General features: G+C 35.4%; 1 protein-coding gene across 1 annotated transcript in view; it reads right to left on the bottom strand.

The window, feature by feature from the left end:
* The window catches only part of LOC149573295 (putative RNA-dependent RNA polymerase 1), a 54,951-nt gene that overhangs the window by 19,428 nt on the left and 11,274 nt on the right, over positions 1-24,249 (bottom strand). The gene's annotated exons all lie outside the window — the stretch shown is intronic.

Below are 24,249 nucleotides of genomic sequence, written 5' to 3'. Positions count from 1 at the left end.
TGTCTGGGTGGACAGCAATATTCTATCAACCCCTTCATTCTTATTGCAATTGCGCAGCCAAGATACTCTTAAATCATCCTGCACTACATGGTAATAGATAGATGGAACGGAGTACGTCAATCGGAAATGCGCATTACAGAAATAATGGGAAATGGCCAGAATTGCACAGCCACCAAGTAAATCGTCTAATCAAGCTTTCACTACCAAGGCATCGTCATAAGCCTGATATATTACATTTGTTTTGTTGCTCATTCAATTGAAGTCACTAAACTTTGTAACTATTTTGAACCGAATTTGAATATATGTTATTGGTACAATACCTCACAAACTGACAGCCATTTTGTTCCCTTGATGACAAGGACAACTATGATTGTGATACTGATCGATGCAGTTAATGCTTTGATTCGTTCACAGTAAAAAATGTCAATTCGTTCCCTATGCTATAAATCATGGGTTGATGACGTGCAAATAAGCCAAACAGAAGGGATTTAGTTGTTCCGCCATGTATAGATGCAGAGCTTGGTGATCTGAATACATTGTTTCCCAATCTTCCCCGACTTTTTCCACCATGGCTTTTACGGGCAATAGTTACACAAAGTTGCTGCTCTTCCAAACAAGCTGCTTGAAAATCCACGATTAGAATTACCATTTCTGACACTATCATGTCAGCTTAGCTTCATGTTGATTGCGTTTCAAGATGATTCTGAAATAATCCATTTCCTTTTTTAGCGGCATCGTTTTTCCGTTTAACGGCATATGACTGCCGGATAATCGAACATTTCGATCCTTGTTTCTGAAGGAGTGAAGCCTATCGACTTAACAAGAAGCTTCTTAAATGATGTCATAAGCTGCCTTTTCATACAGCAAATCAAACTAGACAACTATGACAACTCTATAACTCCACAAGAATCTGTAGTAAGATAGCACTATCACTTTTCACCTGGGTATGCTCTTTAAAGTTTTGAACAAAGAAAATATATTATATTAAAATATTTACCAACTAGTTCTACCACCACTAATGGCCAAACTAGAAAATTCCACATCAAAATCCATTGAATGTTGTCGTAATGCTGCATAAATACACCTCACCTTCAATGAAAAATAACATAAATTATTATCGCAAAAGTAGATTTTCTCCCAATACCATGTCTAAATAATGGGTCTGCCATAAAATAATAACTAAAATACAAGATTCTTCATAATTGTTGTCATAAGCTGCCTCCTCTAATAGCCAATCAAATTGGTCAATTATGACAGCTCTATAACTTCGCAAGAATCTCTACTAAGATATGCACTGCCACTTGTCACCTGGATACCAACTTGCGAAGAGACGATCTTTAAATGTAGCAAATAATATATTTTAAAATTTACTATTTGATAATTATGGAAAATTCCAAGAATATGCCAAGAAGATGTTGCCAACATGTGTCAAATTCCTAGGCTAGATTAGACCTTAGGATTTGGCCAAATGATTTATCATATATTTTACTCATTACATCAAACATATTCATTAGAAACATTTAAAAAAATATAGATTATAGCTTGGTTGATGCAAAATTACTCTCACATACCAAGATGCTCTTGCATTAGACACCTAGTGTAGGGAAAATTTTGGGAATATCGATTCACAAAATAGAGTTGAGTGGTAGTACAAACCTTTTAGATTGCAAGTAATTCTAAACCAAATCTATCACAAAATTTGGTACCTCTAATAACTTATTTCTCCTCTTCCAACATCTAACTAAACCAAGCATCCTTCTTTGACAACTTTGTTCAGTACTTACCTCATTAATTGGAATCATCTTCGCCATAAACCAAACACCTCCTCCAAATGCAACTTTCATTCTTCCTCAGTCTCGTGGGTTTCAAGTTTCAACCCATCATAATCCGTCCACCTCTACCACAGCGCACCTATACTAAACTCTGGAACACAATACAAATCTCTCTCAGCATATCACACATCGACAATAAATCAGAAGGTTGGTGGAAGGAGAGGAGCGGATGAAGATATTGAAACAAGCATGGACAACATTTCTTTACATTGATCCTACTAGAGGAAATAAATTAAATGCAAGGAATAAGCACCATGAATGAGGTAGCTTGTCGGTCCATTAAAAAAAGAATGACATCTATCAAAAGATATAAAACAATGTAACAAAGTTTGCAATGGTTTGAATATACAAAACTGCTACGTGTGTGTGACCAGAATCAACACACCCCCAGTAATCATTGTAATAATTGGGCTTTTCACCATTTGGGATATTAAATATGGCATAAAAAGGTTAGCAGGAGGGAAGGCGCATAATATTGATTGGCTGCAAGTACAAGAAATTAAGCAGGGTATCAAAGTCCTTGCAGGTTGCATCAAGTGCATCTTCAATAATGTTATTCAAGAGGACATTTTCAAAGATCGAACCACCAGTGTTGTTATCCCTTTATACGAATTGTTATACCAATAACTCGTGACATTGCCTCCCAATTATGGACCATGGTTAATATCCTCCTTGGAAAACTTTGGAAGCAAGGTGAATGTAAATTAAGTAGTTGGACAAAGGATGGGCCTTATCAGCATGTTAGAGTTACTCTTTGCATTAGTATATACGGACCAGATTTTTACTATGGGCTATTGGTGACTATAAGGAAAAAGCATACCATGGAAAGTTATGGACACAAACAGAAATGATAATGCTGTTGTTGCCTCTTTACTTAGTGATCATATGAGTCCATTGAGCTCTTGCAAGTGAACTAGATAGATTATAAGAAAAGAGTGGTGTTTAAATAAGTTGGTCACTTTTTAGAAGACATTTCTAGCCAAGGCAATGATGAGAAATTTGGAATGAGACATAAGTTGAAGCGAATGGAAGTAGCAATGGAAAAGTTATGCAGCAATGCAGGGGTTTGTTTCGTTGTTGATATAGATGGCATGAAGCAAAAACATGTTTTTTTGTTAAAATTAACCAAGGAAAAGCTGAGAAGGATGATTTGCTGATGCATATTGAAGCAGTTGACAGAGAATGTGAAGAGCTGATTTCAGGTGGAACAAAGGTTGCCGCAAAAGGCGAGGTAAAATTAAATTTTACCAAAAAAAATTTATGCTAATGAGAACAAAGAGAAATAGAAATTACTGCAGCAGTAGATAACTTAGATAAAGCTGAATTGATAGCATTAATGTCCACTGGAGCAACCTTTCTAGACTTTGGGGCAGCATTTCTTGACTTTGCTATGCCCATATTAATTATATGGTCGTATGTATTCAATATTGTAGTTGATTTTTGCAGCTCTATATTATTGTAGTATATTTGGTGAATATGGTTGAATTCCATAATTTCACCTCCCTTTTGGTTTTCCATTTAATAGATGCCTTGCCTCTTATTTCTTCAAGGCAATTTGGAGCTTTTGTATTTTGGTTTATTTTGTGATCCGCAGATCACCAATTGTTGATTCAGTTGCCTTCATGAATTTGAAAGGCATGAAGTGGAGGTGAGTGAAGGTATTTCTGATGATTCTTAGTTTGATAAAATAAACATGAAGGGCCCTTGATTAGAGATCTTATCCCTTTTAAGGAAATGCAGAATTTGAGTCTCTTGATTATTGTTCTCACACAGAAATAATTGAAAGTGTTATTACATTTGCAGAGATCCTTATATTTTAACATGGTATCAAAACTGAACGGCAAATGTATAAATGAATACTACAACATTAAATATTGAATATATTAAAAGAATAAATATTAAATATTAAATATGCATAGCAGACCATAGACTATTGCATCCAAGCTTAAGGATGTACGTAGCATCGGGGTCCCACGTGCCTGATAAAACAAGGGGTTGTCGAGTAATTGTACCTGGTGCGACCATTGAAGATGAAAAAATTTATGGGCGACTTCCAATAGGATAACTTCCCCAAATTCAACATAGATTTTGTTTAGGGATTCCCTCTCCAAAGAATATGTATCGTTATCATTAAGAAGCCCTGATACCTTCATTATGTTTTCGAAGTAGGGATTTGAGCTAGAGTTGTGGTTGGAGATTATGAAATGAAGATGTAGCAGCATGGTAAGTATTACGTCGCCCGGTAATTTGGGCGTAGAGTGAAGGATTTTGAAGGCCTCTGCCACCAATCCTGCCATGCCCAACAATTGCACTTCTTCTAAACCTCTGCCTGTTAATTATTGTTAGTTGGACAGCTGTTATTTCTGATCCGGAAATAGCAGTAGTATTTATGGGTAGCTTGGACAGCTGTTCGTCCTTATCTATGAATAGCTGTTGTATTTATGGGTGGTTTGGACAGCTGTTTGTCCACTTGCCAAGAATTAGTAAATGGTTATTATTTACTAATTTTAGAGATTACCTTTTGGACACCTTGCAACCAATTCTATTATTGGCTGTCGAGTTGTTTTAATCTTAGCCGTTGGTTTGATTTAATCTCGGTCGTTGGTTTACCAATAGTAGTATAAAAAGAGGTCATTGGGTCATTTGGATGAAGAAGTTTTGGAGAAACATTTGCAATGTTAGCAAACAGTCTTGCAGTGTTAGCAAGGGCGCAGTGTTAGCGTGGGGATAGTAGTGGGGAATATCAGCGAGAGAAATTAGGAGGTTGTCGGAGTTCTGCCAGTGAGAGGCAAAGAATTTTGTACAGCTGTTGTATTTATGGGTGGTTTGGACAGCTGTTTGTCCACTTGCCAAGAATTAGTAAATGGTTATTATTTACTAATTTTAGAGATTACCTTTTGGACAGTGAGAGGCAAAGAATTTTGGACAGTTAGAGATTTACTAATTTTAGAGTTCTGCCAGTGAGAGGCAAAGAATTTTGTACAGCTGTTGTATTTATGGTTGGTTTGGACAGCTGTTTGTCCACTTGCCAAGAATTAGTAAATGGTTATTATTTACTAATTTTAGAGATTACCTTTTGGACACCTTGCAACCAATTCTATTATTGGCTGTCGAGTTGTTTTAATCTTAGCCGTTGGTTTGATTTAATCTCGGTCGTTGGTTTACCAATAGGAGTAGTATAAAAAGAGGTCATTGGGTCATTTGGATGAAGAAGTTTTGGAGAAACATTTGCAGTGTTAGCAAACAGTCTTGCAGTGTTAGCAAGGGCGCAGTGTTAGCGTGGGGATAGCAGTGGGGAATATCAGCGAGAGAAATTAGGAGGTTGTCGGAGTTCTGCCAGTGAGAGGCAAAGAATTTTGTATCTCTTGATTTGCTGAAGTTTAATATAATTCCTCATCTGTAGAACTGGTTTTCCCTTAGGGGTTTTTCCAGGGACAATTTGTCCGAAAATATTGTGTTCATTGTGTTGTTCATTTCTTTCTGTATTATAAGTGAAATTGCAGTTGTGTTATTTTTCAATATTAGCTGGGAATTTGTTTTCAGCAGTTTAATAATCATTTATGATAGGAGATTAATAATCAGTGACTGCAATAGTTGATTTTTCACATGGTATCAGAGCATTGTTAAGGGTAGAAGAGTTTTGCCTTAGGAAAGAAATTTTGATCTCTTTAGATTTATTATTGCTTTAAACCCTTGAGATGGCTTCAGCTGGTTTGAGAGATCAGGATAGATTGGATGGTGCCTCAAATTTTGGTGTCTGGAAGGCCAGAATTTCTTTATTGTTGGAAGAGAATGGTATCAAGGATTATGCTACCAGTGGTGTACCTATACCAACAGATGCAACACAGCTTGCAGCATATAGGAAGGACGATGCCAAAGCGAGGAGGATTATCCTTGATGGTGTCAAGGATCATATTGTTCCACATATCTCGGAGCTAGATATAGCAAAGAAGATGTGGGACGCCATTCTAAATCTGTACCAGAATGCTACCACCAACAGGAAGTTGATTCTCAAAGAGAAGCTAAAGAATACCCGGATGAATCAGGAAGAAGACATCACAAGTTACCTCACCAGGCTCAGACTTGTCAAGGATGAGTTAGCAGCTGTTGGAGATAGCCCTAGTGATGATGAGCTTTTGAGAATAGCCCTAAATGGGTTTACTAAACAATGGAGTGTCTTTGTTCAAGTTGTCAGTGGATGAGATACTTTACCGAGTTGGGATCGACTATGGATTGATTTCACTCAGGAGGAGTTTAGACTAAGTCTTGTCAATGGGGCCAACAAGAGTCAGAAAAATGAGGTGGAACAAGAGAACGTTGCCCTAGCGGGTAAAGGGAAAGCAAAGAAGGGATCTAGCAAAGGATCAAATTCACAAAGTGAAAAGAAGAAGAAGGACCTTTCTAAGGTCAAGTGCTTTGGATGTCACGAGTTTGACCACTATGTCAGTGATTTCCAGGGAGGAAGAAGGGTAAGAAGCAGGTGGCAGCTTCAGCAAGTGCAGAAGAACTCTCCAGTAGAATGGAAGATGAGTTTGCACTCATAGCTTGTATGGTTAGCTCAACCTCACAGTGTGTTTGGTATATAGATAGTGGGGCGTCATTTCATATGACAAGAGTTAGAGAGTACTTCTCCAGTTACAAGGAGGAGGACACCAACATCCAGATTTCTATGGGAAACTTGTCCAAACTCAACCCTATTGGGAAAGGGACTGTTCAATTTCAGAGGGAGAATGGAAAGATAATTCCACTTCATGATGTGTTATATGTGCCAAGCTTAGGTATGAATTTGATTTCTGTATCTGTTCTTCAAGATAGGGGGTATAATGTACTCTTTAGAGGGACACATGTGTTGATTAAGCACAAGGATTGGAAATCACCCATAACTACTAGAGTTAGGAGTGGTCGCCTTTATAGATTGCAGTTTGATACTCCTAAGGCACTTATGAGCAACAGTAATCCTAAAGATCTTGGAGAGCTATGGCATAGGAGGATGGGCCATATTCATCATGAAGCACTTAGATTGCTTCGTGAGACCGTGACAGGTGTTCCAGAGGTGAGCACAGAGCATGACGATGTATGTAAGGGATGTGTGTTGGGGAAGTTTGCGAAAGCATCTTTTCCAAGGAGTGACACCAAATCTAAGGGTGTTCTTGATCTAGTACATTCAGATGTTTGTGGACTAATGTCGACGAAATCTCTCAGAGGATATGAGTACTATGTTACTTTTATTGATGATTTCTCTAGAAAGACCTGGATATACTTCTTGAAGACTAAGGATGAGGTTTTCAGTCGATTCCAAGAGTTCAAGGCTCTTGTGGAGAACTCAACAGGAAAGAAGATAAAGGTTCTTCGGTCAGACAATGGAGGCGAGTACAAAGGAAATGTCTTCCAAGAGTTCTGTACCAGAGAAGGAATCAAGAGAGAATGGACTGTTCCTTACAATCCACAGCAGAATGGAGTTGCTGAGAGGAAGAACCGTTCTATATCGGAGGCAGCAAGAGCTATGCTACATGACCAAGACATGCCCCGTTACTTATGGGCAGAGGTGTGTAATACAGCAGTCTACATTCAGAATAGAGTTCCACACAAGGTGCTAGGGAAGATGACACCAGAGGAGGCTTTCACAGGGAAGAAGCCAGATGTTAGTCACTTCAGGATATTCGGGAGTTTGGCATATAGTCATATTCCAGGAGATACACGTACAAAGTTAGATCACACTGCAAAGAGGGGGTACTTTGTTGGGTACAGTGAGACCTCAAAGGCATACAGGATTTTCATTCCAGGGACTAAAAGAATTATTGTCAGACGGGATGTCAAGTTCATGGAGGACAAGGTATTCAAGAGATCCAAAGATTTGCCAGCAGATGATCAGAGTGAGCAGCCAACAGAAGCTCCAAGACCAAGTCAAGGGCAGCAAAGCTCAAGTACAGTTGCCAGTACGAGTGTAGACTCAGTTAGTAAAGATTCACAGAGTATGGAGCAACAGGTGCAACAGAAAATGCATCTAGATGACTTAGAGGTTGACATTTCATCCTCTACAGTTGGCAGCAGGAACCATCTGGTTCCAGATACACAAAGGGATACTCAAGAGTTTGTGGGAGCTCCTAGGAAGAGCACTAGACAACGAAGACAACCAGCCAAGTTCAATGACTATGTGGCATTAGTTAGTCAGTTGGTAGATAGTGAGCCTTCTAGCTATCAGGAAGCTGCAGAACATCAGGTATGGCGAGATGCTATGGCTGAGGAATATTCTTCAATAATGCAGAATGATGTGTGGGAGGTAGTACCTAGACCAACAGATAGGGCTGTAGTTGGATCACGCTGGATCTATAAGATATAGCAGGGTGTAGATGGTAGCATCAAGAAATACAAGGCTAGGTTCGTGGCAAAGGGGTTCTCTCATAAGGAGGGAATAGACTATGAGGAGACATTTGCTCCAGTTGCCAGGTATACTTCTATACGAGCTGTAATCTCACTTGCAGCACAGATGGGATGGCAAATCCATCAAATGGATGTCAAGACAGCATTCCTCAATGGTGAGTTGAAGGAGGAGGTATACATAGAACAACCAGAAGGCTTTGTAGCACACAGCAAAGACCCACGTGTGCAAATTGAAGAAAGCATTGTACGGACTCAAGCAGGCTCCTAGAGCGTGGTATGAGCGCATTGATACATACTTGCAGAAAATGGGCTTTGTGAAGAGTGAAGCAGATGCTAACCTCTACTACTTGATGGTTAGGGGTCAGATTCTCATTCTTGTTCTTTATGTGGACGACCTATTTCTTACAGGTTCACTAGGGCTCATAGTGGATTGCAAGAAGAACCTTGCAGAAGAGTTCGAGATGAAGGATTTAGGACTTATGCACTACTTTCTAGGCATGGAAGTGTGGCAGACAGATGGGGAGATTTTCCTTGGTCAAGGGAAATATTGCATTGAAATTTTGAAGAAATTTGAGATGGAGGATTGCAAAGCCATGTCTACACCCATGATCACAAATTGAAGGAAGGTAGATACATCTAAGGAGAAAGATGTAGATCCCACTTTATATAGACAGTTGATTGGTTCACTGATGTATTTGGTTAACACTAGGCTAGATATAGCATTTGCAGTAAACTCTCTTAGTCAATTCATGGTTGAACCAAAGAGAATGCATTGGATAGCGGCTAAGCATGTGCTACATTACTTGCGTGGTACAGTCGAGTATGGGATCAGATATGTTCGAGGTGAAGGTATCAGGTTGATAGGCTATACTGACGCAGATTGGGCAGGAAGTACAACAAACAAAAGGAGCACTTCAGGGTGTTGTTTCAGCTTGGGATCAGGAGTTGTATCTTGGTTCAGCAGGAAGCAGAAGTCTGTGGCTCTAAGTTCAGCAGAAGCAGAATACATAGCAGCTAGCATGGCGACATGTGAAGCTATATGGCTTCGGAAGTTGTTAGTAGCCTTGTTTGGTCAGAAGGTTGAGACTACTGTGATACATTGTGACAATCAGAGTTGCATCAAGTTGTCTGAAAATCCAGTGTTTCATGATAGGTCTAAACATATAGATATCAGATATCACTTCATCAGAGATTGTGTACAAAGGAAAGTTGTTCAGCTACAGTACATACCTACAGAGGAGCAGGTAGCAGACATTCTGACGAAGGCTTTGGGAAAGGCCAAATTTATCTTTTTCAGAGATAAGATGGGTGTCATGCAGAACAGCGTCCTCGCTAAGAGGGAGTGTTAATTATTGTTAGTTGGACAGCTGTTATTTCTGACCCGGAAATAGCAGTAGTATTTATGGGTAGCTTGGACAATTGTTCGTCCTTATCTATGAATAGCTGTTGTATTTATGGGTGGTTTGGACAGCTGTTTGTTCACTTGCCAAGAATTAGTAAATGGTTATTATTTACTAATTTTGGAGATTCCCTTTTGGACACCTTGCAACCAATTCTATTATTAGCTGTCGAGTTGTCTTAATCTCAGCCGTTGGTTTGATTTAATCTCAGTCGTTGGTTTACCAACAGGAGTAGTATAAAAAGGGGTCATTGGGTCATTTGGATGAAGAAGTTTTGGAGAAACGTTTGCAGTGTTAGCAAACAGTCTTGCAGTGTTAGCAAGGGCGCAGTGTTAGCGTGGGGATAGCAGTGGGGAATATCAGCAGGAGAAATTAGGAGGTTGTCGGAGTTCTGCCAGTGAAAGGCAAGGAATTTTGTATCTCTTGATTTGCTGAAGTTTAATATAATTCCTCATCTGTAGAACTGGTTTTCCCTTAGGGGTTTTTCCAAGGACAATTTGTCCGAAAATATTGTGTTCATTGTGTTGTTCATTTCTTTCCGTATTATAAGTGAAATTGCAGTTGTGTTATTTTTCAATATTAGCTGGGAATTTGTTTTCAGCAGTTTAATAATCATTTATGATAGGAGATTAATAATCAGTGACTGCAATAGTTGATTTTTCACACTGCCCACCATTTCGGATTTCGTCTACTGGAGAGATAGAGTGTGTGCGTGAGACTTTATATTTTGTAAGAGTCTGTCACCTCTCTTGTAGATTAAAGCATGTCATGAGTACAACCCGTGTGAGAGTTCAAGATTATTAGAAAAATAGAGAATACGAGGAGCATTCGAAAGGACAAATGATAAAAGCGACCCAGAAAATGAATACTCATATGCATAATATGGGAAACAAGGACGCGCAGTAAATGATGCGACATCAAGTAGGGGGTCAAATTACATTCATATAAATGGAGCAAGATGAAGCGTAAGGAATCTGCGTATAAACAATCGCTGCGTTACATAAAAATAAAAACATAAACACCGAATGCAATCACGACAAGAGCTCTGTTTGAGCACAAGTCCCTGCCTATTGTGGCATTTAGAAGGGAATGTAAGAATCAATAATAAGATAGTAATTACAGCTAAAAGTTCAATTTGAGATAAAGAGACTATTAACTTGGGTTAATCCAGTTATGAAACTTCTAAGGATGTAATAAATAATATTATAAAGTTCTTAGCTAAAGAGATATTAATAAGATTCATGGTCCCTAAATTGCCAAGTTGAAATGCTTTAATTTGACGCCACAAGAAGAAGATATGTAAAAGTTAGTAACTATCTTAATCCTCATTATAGTTAAGGCTATGAGAGTAAAGTGCCATAGTACATTTCTTCCTCAATATGCATTATATCGTTACTTAATATCTAATTCAAGATTGCATATTTCCTTATATTATCAATTTGTAAAGATACACTAACAATACAATCAATTTGTGTTTATTTATTTATTTATTTATTTATTTAAAACACAAACAAAACAGAACAAAAAAAGGTCAAATTATAAATTTAATTAAAAAACTGCACAATTAAAAATTATAATTTCAATCTCTACTTATTCAAAAGCATTAACTAGAAAGTGAATATGTTATGCCATGCTCCAAGAATTTTCACGATAAACATCTCTCTGTTGCCAATTTATTTGTCAAAATCGATTGTTTAAAGAACCTTGGAGCCCTTTGCTCACATGTTCAAAACCTTGATGTCCTTCGTCTAGTGCAAAATTTTCAATATAAACATCTTTCTCCCGCACACAAATTCTTGAAACCCTAGCTCGTACCTAGTGTGATGCGTTTGTTGAAACATGATAACCAATCTGTTCTTCTGCTTGCCTCTTTGGCGTACTCTGTTTCTCAAAACCCTAACTCATTCTCACTTTAATTTCTCAATTCTCGCCGGGCGGCTCAAAACCCTGGATAGTGTTGAACAGCTCGCGTACGTGCTCAACGGAAACGGCTTCACCGAAGATCAAACTGCAAGTATAATCAGATGCGAATCCACACTCATTACAGAGGGAAGCTTCCAGCACTATGAACAACATTCCACAGATTTCGAAGAAGTTTCCAGAATTTAATTTATTGAATATCTTGTATGGATAAATCAAAATTACCCCTAGAAAAATAGGGGTCAGCCAATCAAAATTAAGCAATTAACATGTAAAAATTAATTTAAAAATTGACTGACTTTTTAACTTTAGAAAGTGACTAATTTTAGTTGTAAAAATTAAATGTGACCTCAACTGAAAACATTAGTACCTGCCTATACATAGGCAGGGACTAACAAGAGGAAGACAATCACAATAAAAGAAAGTGCACACATAAAATAAGATGATTGGAGAATTGGATCTCCATCCAAACCACCGAATAAAGAGGAGATTATAGTACTTGTCTGTCATATTCCCGTTTTAAAATAGAATTGTAAGATAATAGAATGTTACTAGTCTAAAGGCAGAGAACTAATGTTTTGGACGTCCACTTGTATTAATTTTGGGCATCACATCAAATTCAAAGCCCAAGTCTCATATGTGATTATTTTAAATTTATATTTCCAGCTGTTTTTCTTATTTTGTGATGGGCTGTACGAAATTTTGCTGGGGTTTTGGGCATTTTGTGATGAAAATTAAATAAGAAAAAAAGTATGAAAGGACACGTCCAAAGTAAGTTATTTAATGAGAACAAGGAAAAATGCTCAATTTTTCATTCTTCAACCATTTGCCATTTGCCCCTTTTAGCATATTTCCGATGGTCTTAGGTTTTTTTTGTTGCTAACTATGTATTTTACTCACCCCCACTTTTCACTTGAATAATTTAGCAAAAATGAATACTTTATTTATGCCTACATCTTACAGTTCAAAAGCCAACATGACCCTTTTGGTTCTTGTTTTTATTTAAAATTCGGATTTATTTTTAAAATTTAGATTGGTTATTTAATTTGGTTTGGTTAGTGGCTTCTATTAAAATTAGTTTTTAAGTTATAAAAAATTATTCTATTTTATTCAATTAGATTTTTTTAAATCTAGATTATTATTTTAAATTTGTGATGATTTTTATACTTAATTTAATATTAAATATTTATTTTGATGATATATGTACAACTACATGACTATGTGTTCTATTTATATCATAATTAAAAAATAGATGTTATACTATAATTATTATTATAATTATACATTTTAATTAATAATCTAAGATTATGTTACTTAAATGTGATAATAGATTATATATTAATGCAAGATAAAAAAATAAATATAATTATAGTTCAAGATAGCAATATTATGATAAAATAAGTAACTCACTAATAAAATCATTAAATTGTTATTATACAATCATAATGTAATAACAATAACTAACAACAAAATATTTAGACTCAATATACACCTATGAATTAGTCATTCTAATAATTAATTTTTCTTTTTAATATTTTATTTTCTTCTATTTGTCTTTGTCCTAATAGGCAGGGACTCATGCTTGAACAAAACCCTTGTTAAATAAATAATGATAATAAAGTTATATTAAAACTAATATTAAAATATAAATATAGAAAATAATTATTATTTAATCTATATTATCACTGAAATAATATTTAGCATGATATTTTAAATAATTACAAATAGACATGACTACTTAAAAATCAAGATATAAAGGGGAGGAGAGTTTATTTTAGAGGGAGAAGAAAAAAAGAGAGAAGAAGATAGGAGTTCAAAAAGGAAAAAATGGAAGAGAAAAGCAATATGAAGAAAAATTAGAAAGTGATTTTTCGAAAAGGTATCAAGATATTGAAAGGATGTGAACCTTCGAAAGGGTCATAATTATGAATAGTTGTAACTCTTAAAAAATGTTGTAATTATAAAGTACAGGGACTTTTCCAAAGGATTTTAGTTATGAAGTGTTGTGATTTTTCGAAAGGATTATAACTATGAAGCGTTGTGACTTTTCAAAAAATTTGTATAATGAAAGGTTGTGACTCTTGGAAAAGAAGAAACGAAAAAGTATAATTTTAGAAAGAAAATATAGAGTTGAGATATTCTAGTAGGAATAATTCATTGAAGGGCCAACTAAGGATAAAGTGACATGGACCAAGAAAAGAGGAAGGTAAGAAAGGTATGTTTATTAATTATATTTGTTTACTTATATTTTATTAATTTATTTATATTAATGAATCATACTTGTGGATAATTTATGCATATACATATGTATATATAAAGTAAAGATGGAATTCAAAATGGATAACACACATGACTTAATGGTTAATGGTTTAAGATCAAGAGAGTCACGAGAGTCACTTTTTAGGGAAGAGAGTGAGATTAATATGGTTAATAGCTTAAGATCAAGAGAGTCCCTTTGAGAAGAGAGTGATCTTAATATGGTTATAAGGCTGGAATATTTCATAGATGTAAACATATGCATATGTGTCAAGGGCCTTGGATAGAGAATGTCTCTTCTATGAAGGACCTTAAAGGGAGCACTTCATAGAAGACAAAGAAATAACAAGAGATCTAAGGATCCTCAAGAGGGTTATTGATCCCGATGTGGAGACGTCTTTAAGGTTGGGTTAGGATAGAGGGTAGGATAGTGAAATATAATTTATTATTGTATAAATTCTAACATTGGTTTTGTAGATATTATTGTAGTTGCTAGTGGGGACATTACAGTCCAAGTTTCTCCCAATAGGGACAAAAAATTATGAGACGAGACCCTAATTGCTGGTGAAACAAATGTTAAGACATTGTAGAATATAGAGGGTTGGGCATATAGGTGAAATGAGAAATAAGGTAATAAAAAGTATGATTGCAACTGTTCATTCTTATATAATATTGGAGATAGTATAAATTTTATAGTTCTTTTATATATATATATATATATATATATAAGAATATGCAAGTATTTTATATATAAGAATATGAAAGTATTTTAAATGATATTTCATTTACTTATTCAAGGTGGTCATAAATAGATAACATTTTAAATTATATATATTCTCTATAATTAAAACGAGCTTTATACAAGTGCATGTGGAAGCTTAGTGAGTATTTTGGTGTAATTGAAGAAAGTCTGAATGGGATACATAGTTGAAAATATATGTTCAAAGTATAGACATTTATCTATATTATTGGAAAGAAATATAATTATGCAAAACTATTTATTATCCTTGAGTATTATTGTAGTCTCTCTTATTTTTTATTTTCAATACATACTATAAAAGCTATGTGCCTTGAACTTTTCCTTTGAAAATATTACTGCAGGAGAAGGGAGATTGATACCAAATTCAAAAGGAGTTTGACACTTCTTCAAAGGAAATTTTGGATGAGGAGCTCAGATGATTGATATTCAAAGGGAGTTCAAAAGTCAATATGTATGACTATATGGGCCTACCCCCTATGTACGTTGTTTTGAAGTGACGAGTTCCAAATAATTACCACTTGTATTTGCAGAAGTTATTAATCACTAGTACATTATAAGTTGGTTGTCAAAATGAGCCACCATCAAACTCCTAACATATTGAACCATTGAAGAATTTGATATATTAACATACTACATTGGTTTCTATAATCATTGAGGAATATAACATGATTATTGAATAATTACACATGTTCACTATGTATTCTTGAATATTGACTTTATATTCAACATCCTCCCCTAAATATATTGGTGACTCATCCTTAGTATTGGCAATTCCTTTTAAGTAATTGTGTTTGCTGATGGCGATTTATTAAGAGTATAATGATAAAAAAACTTGGTGTGGATTTGAAGGAAGGATTTTCAGATACTTCTATAACTAGAGATTGAGCAATTAGATTTGAACTTTTTGTTGTTGTATGAATTCTATGTTTTTGCATGGCTGTATGAGGTGAATTGTAAATTGAACAGAGATCAAGATGATAAATTCATTGGTGGTAGCTCTTCAGTAGATAATTTGCGTGAAGACTTTCCTTGTTGTGTGTCAAATATCTCAATTTCTTGGTTGGGAAATAACTAAACAAAATTCCACTACATTTCAACTCATATTTGAATCAAAGTATGTCTACTTGAAAGTTTGTAGAGCCTAGCTAGTATTTTGGGCATTGTGATTATATGGGAAGAGCCTGTGATCTTCGTTGCTAGTATGGTTGGCATTGTTGTAGTTCAAAAGAGACACAACTCAGTTTATTCCTTCAGTCTCCTCGTCATCATGCTAGAGAATTGGAATACAAGAGATTCAACAAATTGGGCATTTTAGCCTTACCTATAGAAAGGTAATTGAGTTCAAAGTGTTAGCATGAATGTTGATGGTATTCCTTTGGGGGAATAACCTAAGCATTGAAGAGCATGTGGTAGTATTGACGTGTTGCATTCATGACTATGTCTGTCATTGATGTCAACAAAGCAGTAATTTTGTAAAGAGTGGCAAAATAGCAGACAGAGATAGTGGTCGTACAGACAAAGTTTTGATGATTAGGTAATGCAAAGCTAAGGACATGTTCTACATTGTGTCCTGATGATGGGGTTAAGTGCATGTAACATAAGTCGTAGACATACAACAGTTATAAGTGATTTACAAAGAGCAATACAGAAACAAAGTACCTATGAAACAATTTCTGATGATTGTACTATATCTTCTAACAGGGATATAATCTTGATATGTGAAGTTATACACTGACAGAGGATAGTCTAATGATGATGTCAGTAAGTGTGCAAGTCCTGAAATCACATGTGTGAGAAGTTGTGTAGACTGTGAGCCAACAGTACTATTATAATTAATTGGGAAAGCCTCAAGGCCAACTCAACAAATTGTTTTGACGATGTGGTATAAAGGAAATTAATTTCCTTGATTGTAAAGTGTGTGGAATGTGAAGTGTTCAAGGAAGTGCGAACAAGAGCAGATTATTTTGTAAATGCGAGTAAGCGACCCAAGGGATCATTGGATGCAAATTTTGTGATCTAGTATCGAGATCATAAGAAGCAAAAGTTTAGATGACAGGACAGAGAAAGAGGAAGGAGCAGTATAGTTCACTTCTATTATTGTGCAAGGAACAATTAAGAGATCATCTGGAGAGTGAGTTCACTGGTCTTGTCCTTGAAGCTGTTTGGATAGTGGGTCCATCTGCCTTCTACAACTCCTAACAGGGATTCAAAGTGTCCTAATAGAAACTAATATGTACTGAATGTTTTCACAAACTCCTAACAAGGAATATTTATATTAGTACATCATCTTGTGAGTACCATCCCCACTGGGGTTTTCCCTCTAATCAAGGGTTTCCCTAGTTAACATATCTAGTGTTATTGTGCATGAGTATCTTGTTGCGGTTTTTGATTATATTGCTCATATGGTTAAGATTTAATAAGGTTGATAATTGTGATAATAGTTGGATAATTGATTCCCCCCCCCACCCCTCAATTATATTGGTGGACTATATATTCTAACACAAAGAAGATCTGCAGTAGAAGTTGTGAATTGGAATGATTGAAATGTAAAGAAATGCATAACAATTGCTTATATACTAGTTTGCATACATAGATAAGAGATGCTACAAGATCATCCTAAAGTTCTAAGCATTATAAAGTGTGACTACTTTGTGTTTACGTTGAAAATTGCCAAAAGATATGAGCTTCTTGTAAGAGTCTAAGCTGATAGTTGCAGTCAGATTGAAGAGGCCATCATATGAGTCAACAGTCCCATCCAATCAGGAATTGCCTAACTATTATGCAGTAGGGAGAAACTCAGGCAGATGCATTCTAAGATATTAATGAATAGAGAATAACTGAATTACGATATTAATGAATAGAGAACTACAAGTAGTAATTGGTGATAGTGAAGAATGGACGGAAGCCCTATAGGAACAAATAAGTTCACAGCTAAGTGTGGTAATTAAAAGAATCGCCAGATATATAGTCAACAATCAAAATATAGACATCTACATTCTTTCTACAAACATTAAATATGTAGAAATTAAACAAATCTCTACTAACACAGGAGGACGTGAATTCTCTACAATAAATTAGAAAGAACCAGCATTGGCAATGAGAGTATCTAGGAAAACAATGATTTATCAGCATAAGATGACTATGTCCAATAATGGTTACTAAAGAAAGAAGATATTTTATATTGGTATTTCATACTCAAATCAACTATCTTGTCAGAAACTCCAAAGCCAAAATGATTATCAAATGTATATAGACCGAGTTTCCAAGCGAACTAAATTGAATTATATATAAGAGGGAAATAACTAATAAACTATTGCTCCCTAACATGATGTCTATGCAATCATAGATGGCCTCGTATTGGGGAATCCAAGTGAGACGAAAAATGGTGTTGATGGTTGTAATGAAAAGGCTAATTAAGAGTAAGTATTTAGCGATGATGTGAAAGACATGATTATCAATAGAAAGATAAGTACAAGAACAGGCAATACAAGAGGGACTGCAGTGAATGGAGGAGGGTAAGTTGAAATGAGACTGTTGTCTAGAAGCAGAGAATCTCTGCTTTGATAACTGAGTTTGTGTTTGAGTTTTGCATTTTGAGACCTAGAGTTTTCAGTACTGCCTCAATGGCGAATCAGGTTGTCCTGCTTATCTGAAGGAAAATACAATGTAGGTTTTCAAGAGCTTCCAATCAACACATCAATTTGAATTAAAAATGGCTCTGAATAAATCACCATATTCGCAGTAACCGATGAATTGTTACTTCTCAGCAAATATGACCATGTTTGTGCGCAAAGCAAAGACAGAACAGAATACTGACGGGAAACAAAAAACGAATATCAGATCCATATCGAGCAGATTCAAGAATTTTATCTACTTACCGTTGCCCTTGTTGAGGGAAAACTACACGGTCGATCATGTGATGAAGCTTGGGGATGTTAACTGCTGATAAAACACGTACATCAACTGGGTGAAGGCACGGGTTTTTGGCAACTACCACTTTCCCTTCAACTATGCTAGTTCCAGAATTAATGCTCCACTTTTGAGCTGCACTAAGCCCCTTATCAAGAAATCGCTTGTTTCCTGGAGTGCGAGAAACTTGAATAAACACTTCACCATAATTCAATGTTCTAGTTTCATCCAGACAGCCCATCAAGCATGCCCCCTTCGGAACAAATATATGTGCTTTACATCTCAACTCAAACAGCTGAGTCGCTCGAAATGCATGAAGAAGCATTGACAAGTATGGCTCAGAATTAGGCAAATAGCCAGCTGAAAGCATACTTACAAGGGCCTTGTGAGAATGACCCACAGTCATGAATTGCAGGAGTTTAAGGGTCATGGCTCTGTTAGTCAAAAGTTGATCTAGTTTTTGTACTCCTGACATATTGAACCGTTGAAGAATTTGATATATTAACATACCACATTGGTTTCTATAATCATTGAGGAATATAACATGATTACTCAATAATTACACATGTTCACTATGTATTCCTGAATATTGACTTTATATTCAACATCCTCCCCTAAATATATTGGTGACTCATCCTTAGTATTGGCAATTCCTTTTAAGTAATTGTGTTTGCCGATGGCGATTTATTAAGAGTACAATGATAAAAAACTTGGTGTGTGGATTTGAAGGAAGGATTTTCCGATGCTTCTATAACTAGAGGTTGAGCAATTGGATTTTAACTTTTTGTTGTTGTATGAATCCTATGTTTTCATATAGCTGTATGAGGTGAATTGTAAATTGAACTGAGATCAAGATGATAAATTTATTGGTGGTAGCTATTGAGTAGATAATTTGCCTGAAGACTTTCCTTGTTGTGTGTCAAATATCTCAATTTCTTGGTTGGGAAATAACTGAACAAAATTCCACTACATTTCAACTCATATTTGAGTCAAAATATGTCTACTTGAAAGTTTGTAGATCCTAGCTAGTATTTTGGGCATTGTGACTATATGGGAAGAGCCTGTGATCTTCGTTGCTAGTATGGTTGGCATCATTGTAGTTCAAAAGAGACACAACTCGGTTTATTCCTTCAGTCTCCTCGTCATCATGCTAGAGAATTGGAATACAAGAGATTCAACAAATTGGGCATTCTAGCCTTACCTATAGAAAGGTAACTGAGTTCAAAGTGTTAGCATGAATGTTGATGGTATTCCTTTAGGGGAGTATCCTAAGCATTGAAGAGCATGTGGCAGTATTGACATGTTGCATTCATGAGTATGTTTGTCATTTATGTCAACATAGCAATAATTTTGTAAAGACTAGTAGAATAGCAGATAGAGATCGTGGTCGTACAGACAAAGTTTTGATGATTAGGTGGCAAAGTTAGGGACATGTTATACATTGTGTCCTGATGATGGGGTTAAGTGCATGTAACCTAAGTCATAGACATACGACAATTATAAGTGATTTACAAAAAGCAGTGTAGAAACAGAGTACCTATGAAACAATTTCTGATGATTGTATTATATCTTCTAACAGAGATATAATCTGGATATGTGAAGTTATATAGTGATAGAGAACAACCTGATGATGACGTTAGTAAGTGTGCAAGTCCTGAAGTCACATGTGTGAGAAGTTGTGTAGACTGTGAGCCGATAATGCTATTATACTTAATTGGGAAAGCCTCAACACCGACTCGAGGAATTGTTTTCAGGACGTGGTATAAAGGAAAGTATTTTCCTTGGTTGTAAAGTGTGTGTGGAGTGTGAAGTGTTCAAAGAAGTGCGAACAAGGGCAAATTATTTTGTAAATGCAAGTAAGCAATCCAAGGGATTATTGGATGCTAATTTTGTGATCTAGTATTGAGATCATAAGAAGCAAAAGTCTGGTTGACAGGATAGAGAAAGAGGAAGGAGCAGTACAGTTCAATTCTATTATTGTGCGAGGAACAATTCAGAGATCATTTGGAGAGTGGGTTCATTGGTCTTGCCCTTAAAGCTGTTTGGATAGTGGGTCCATCTACCTTCTACAACTCCTAACAAGGATTCAAAGTCTCCTAATAGAAACTGATATGTACTAAATGCTTTCATAGACTCCTAACAAGGTTCATCCTCTAACAAGGAATATTTATATAAGTACATCATCTTGTGGGTACCATCCCCACTAGGGTTTTCCCTCTGATCAAGGGTTTCCCTAGTTAACATATCTAGTGTTATTGTGCATAAGTATCTTGTTATGGTTCTGATTATATTGCTCATATGGTTAAGATTTAATAAGGTTGATAATTGTGATAATAGTTGGATAACTAATTCACCCCCTTCAATTATATTGGTGGACTATATATTCTAACACAAAGAAGATCTGCAGTAGAAGTTGTGAATTGGAATGATTGAAATGTCAAGAAATGCATAACAATTGCTTCTATATTGGTTTGCATGCATACATAAGAGATGCTACAAGATCATCCTATGGCAGATCCAGCCTCTGACATTGTTCATGATGGATATCATGTGAGTTACTATTTTGCATATGTGGATAATGTCATGAAAGGTGACGATATTTCATTGATGTTTCTTTGTGAGGTCGCTATTGTAAGGTGACGACCTTAACAATAGCTTGACCTATTCTCCTGATGGACTACATTAAGTTGCTGTCTTGGAATGAGTTGAAGATCGTGATTGTTATCCGACAGACTCCTTTCAGTTGTTGTCTCGAAATTAGTCAGCGATTAGATAACACATATCCTTATAGGATATAACATATTCTCTTGGTAGGCATCATGAACTTAATGTCAGTGAACATACCAAGAGAATATAAGTATGATGAATATCATATGATTGATATTCTTTATTGAATCATACTTCGGATGATATTGAAAGATAACATCTAATTTGATGGATATATGTTGATATCTCTAAATGTGTCATTCCAAGAATATCATATTGAGATGATCTCTCTCTATATGCTTGAGAACATAATGTGTTCTATAACAATCTTCCCTAGCTAAGAGGGAGTGTTAATGTCGTAGCTTCACTAAAATTGAATTGACCAACAACTAATCCCTCTATGGTTATCAATTAATCATCAATTAGACAAAACCCTAATATATCTAGTTATATATAAATATATATATATATATATATATATATATATATATATATAGTCTAATGATTATTAACTTATATATTACCATAGATACATGTCTCATCTACACATATTTATTCACATTCAAATCTGCATTTGGAACAGAGAAATAATTGGAAGTGTTATTAAATTTGCAGTGATCCTTAAACTTTAACAGAAGAAGGCTATGGAAAATGTAAATCAGCAAAAGAAATAAGGGAAGACATTTGTTTTGTTGAGAAATATATAATTGAGTGGCATATTCTGATTTTGATAGACTATACTAGTGGGAAATCAAATTTGATTATTTGAACCTTATGAAGGGCAGAAGTAAATGAGTAAGAATGAAAGGGAATAATATTTAAGGTTGTAGGAAGTGAAGAACGGAATAATGCCAGTTAACAAATCACAAAAGTGGAGCCAAGACAAACACTGGGTTTGCAAATGTTTATGAGTTTAACACTAGAAATGTTCCCTTTAGACCTTGGGTGTCTGTTGCAAGAGTTGTGAAAATTACTATTGCAGTCACTAATTATTAATCTCCTATCTTAAACAATTATTTAACTACCGAAAATTAATTCACAGCTAATAACGAAAAATAACACAACTACAAGTTCACCAATAAAATACAAAAAGAAATAAGCAACACAATATTTTTGGAGAAATCGTCTCTGGAAAAACTCTTGAGAGAAAACCAGTTCTACAGATGAGGAATTATATTAACTTTAGCAAATCAAGAGATACAAAATTTGTTGCCTCTTACTGGTTTAACTCCGACAACCTCCTAATTTCTCCCATTGATATTCTCCACTGCTAACCACAACGCTATCACTGCGCCCTTGCTAACACTACAAAATTATTTGCTATTACTGCAAATACTTCACAAACTTATTCATTTCCAAATGCCCCCCTAGCCCCCCTTTTATACTACTCTCACTGAAAAATCAATAGTTGAGATAAAAGGCCTCTTAACAACCAAGACCAAGTTGGTTGCAAGAAACTAATAATTAAACAAATATTTGTTCCTACACTAAATAAAGTTTCTAGTAAAAGTTATAACAAATATTGCCTAATCATGGCAAATAGAAAAACAACTTCACACTACCCAATCTAACAAGAGCATCCTGCCTACCCCCATGTCAGAATGGGAGTATCAAAATAGAGTATGGGTATCCATCGCAGGTTCTGTAAGATCTGAAGAATTGTGTGAATATGTTTCATATGGATCGTCTAACCATTCAATTTCCATTTTGAAGAAATGAAGTACCACTGAGGTAGGTCAAACTTGTAATAGTTTGCATCTTTGACATGATGAGGGAGGTTAAATGATGATAGAGGAATCAGCTAGGAAGATGGAAGAAAGTGGAGCTAGAACAATTGAAAGATGACAAAATAGGCATCATTGGGAGTATATGTCATATCCCATATTTACAAAGATTTTAATAGAATAAATTAAAATATAATTTATTATTATGTAGTATTACTATATTAGAAGTTAATAATATATAATACATATATTGATCAACATAATCATATTAGATAGTTATAGAGTCAATTATATAATTATTAAATATATAAACAAAAAATATTATAAATATAAATCAAATAATTATAATAAATATATATCACTTACTAGGTAAGAGTCTACAATACAAGGATAAATTGTGAATCTCTTATCAATTAATCTTGGCTTCAGCCTCTTACCGATCATATATATATATATATAGATAAAACTTAAAGAACTAAAGATTGTAACCTAATTTGAATAGGCACAACCCCACATCAAGTAAACTATATAAGAAAGAAAAATGGACAAAGAAGACATGCAGATCAGATTATAATCTGAAAACTATATCAAGTACAAAGTAGAAAACAATATTCCCTTATTTTAGATTCAGTGTGGGAGGCTACAGGTCAGTATAAAGATACAAAAGTCCAAATCAGCTCAGACAAAGAAGAACCGTGTATTACGGGTAGAACAGCGACTATAATCAGCCTGGAAAGAAAAAGAACAGGCATGAAGCTTCCCAAGTTGTCAGACAATCAACCTTTCATGAACAACCAGTATCGATCTTGAAAGCCAACGCACCATTTGTTTTGGCATCGATACACAGTCATAATAAATAGTGAATGAGACTGCCTATGACATCAGAGGAAGAGGATAGATTCAGCGCATCACATTACGGAGTAGGGATGCAATCACCCTATCAGTCCATTATAAGCGATCACTTATATATGTAACAGATAACTAGCAAAGGAGAGGGAAAAACAAAAAAACATATCGGATACCAGAATAAGCAGCAACAGACAATATAGTTATTGCAGCATATACTGGAGGGGAGACTACAACAAATTGGAGACCGTCAGCACCTAGTACAAAGCATGGGGATTAGTTGCAGTCAGATTGAAGACGCCATCATATGAGTCAACAGTACCATCCAATCAGGAATTACCTAACTATTATCCAGTAGGGAGAAACTCAGGCAGATGTATTCTAAGATATTAATGAATAGAGAACAACTACAGTTATTCTAAGATACTAATGAATTGAGAACTACAACTAGTAATTGGTTAAAGTGAAGAATGGACGGAAGCCCTATAGGAACAAATAAGTTCACAGCTAAGTGT

Source organism: Cupressus sempervirens, chromosome 2 (assembly GCF_028749045.1).
Source record: "Cupressus sempervirens isolate cs-2001-9-10 chromosome 2, ASM2874904v1, whole genome shotgun sequence".
Lineage (NCBI taxonomy): Eukaryota > Viridiplantae > Streptophyta > Pinopsida > Cupressales > Cupressaceae > Cupressus > Cupressus sempervirens.
Note: the sequence above shows the minus strand (reverse complement) of the source record. Positions and strands in the feature narration are given on the sequence as shown.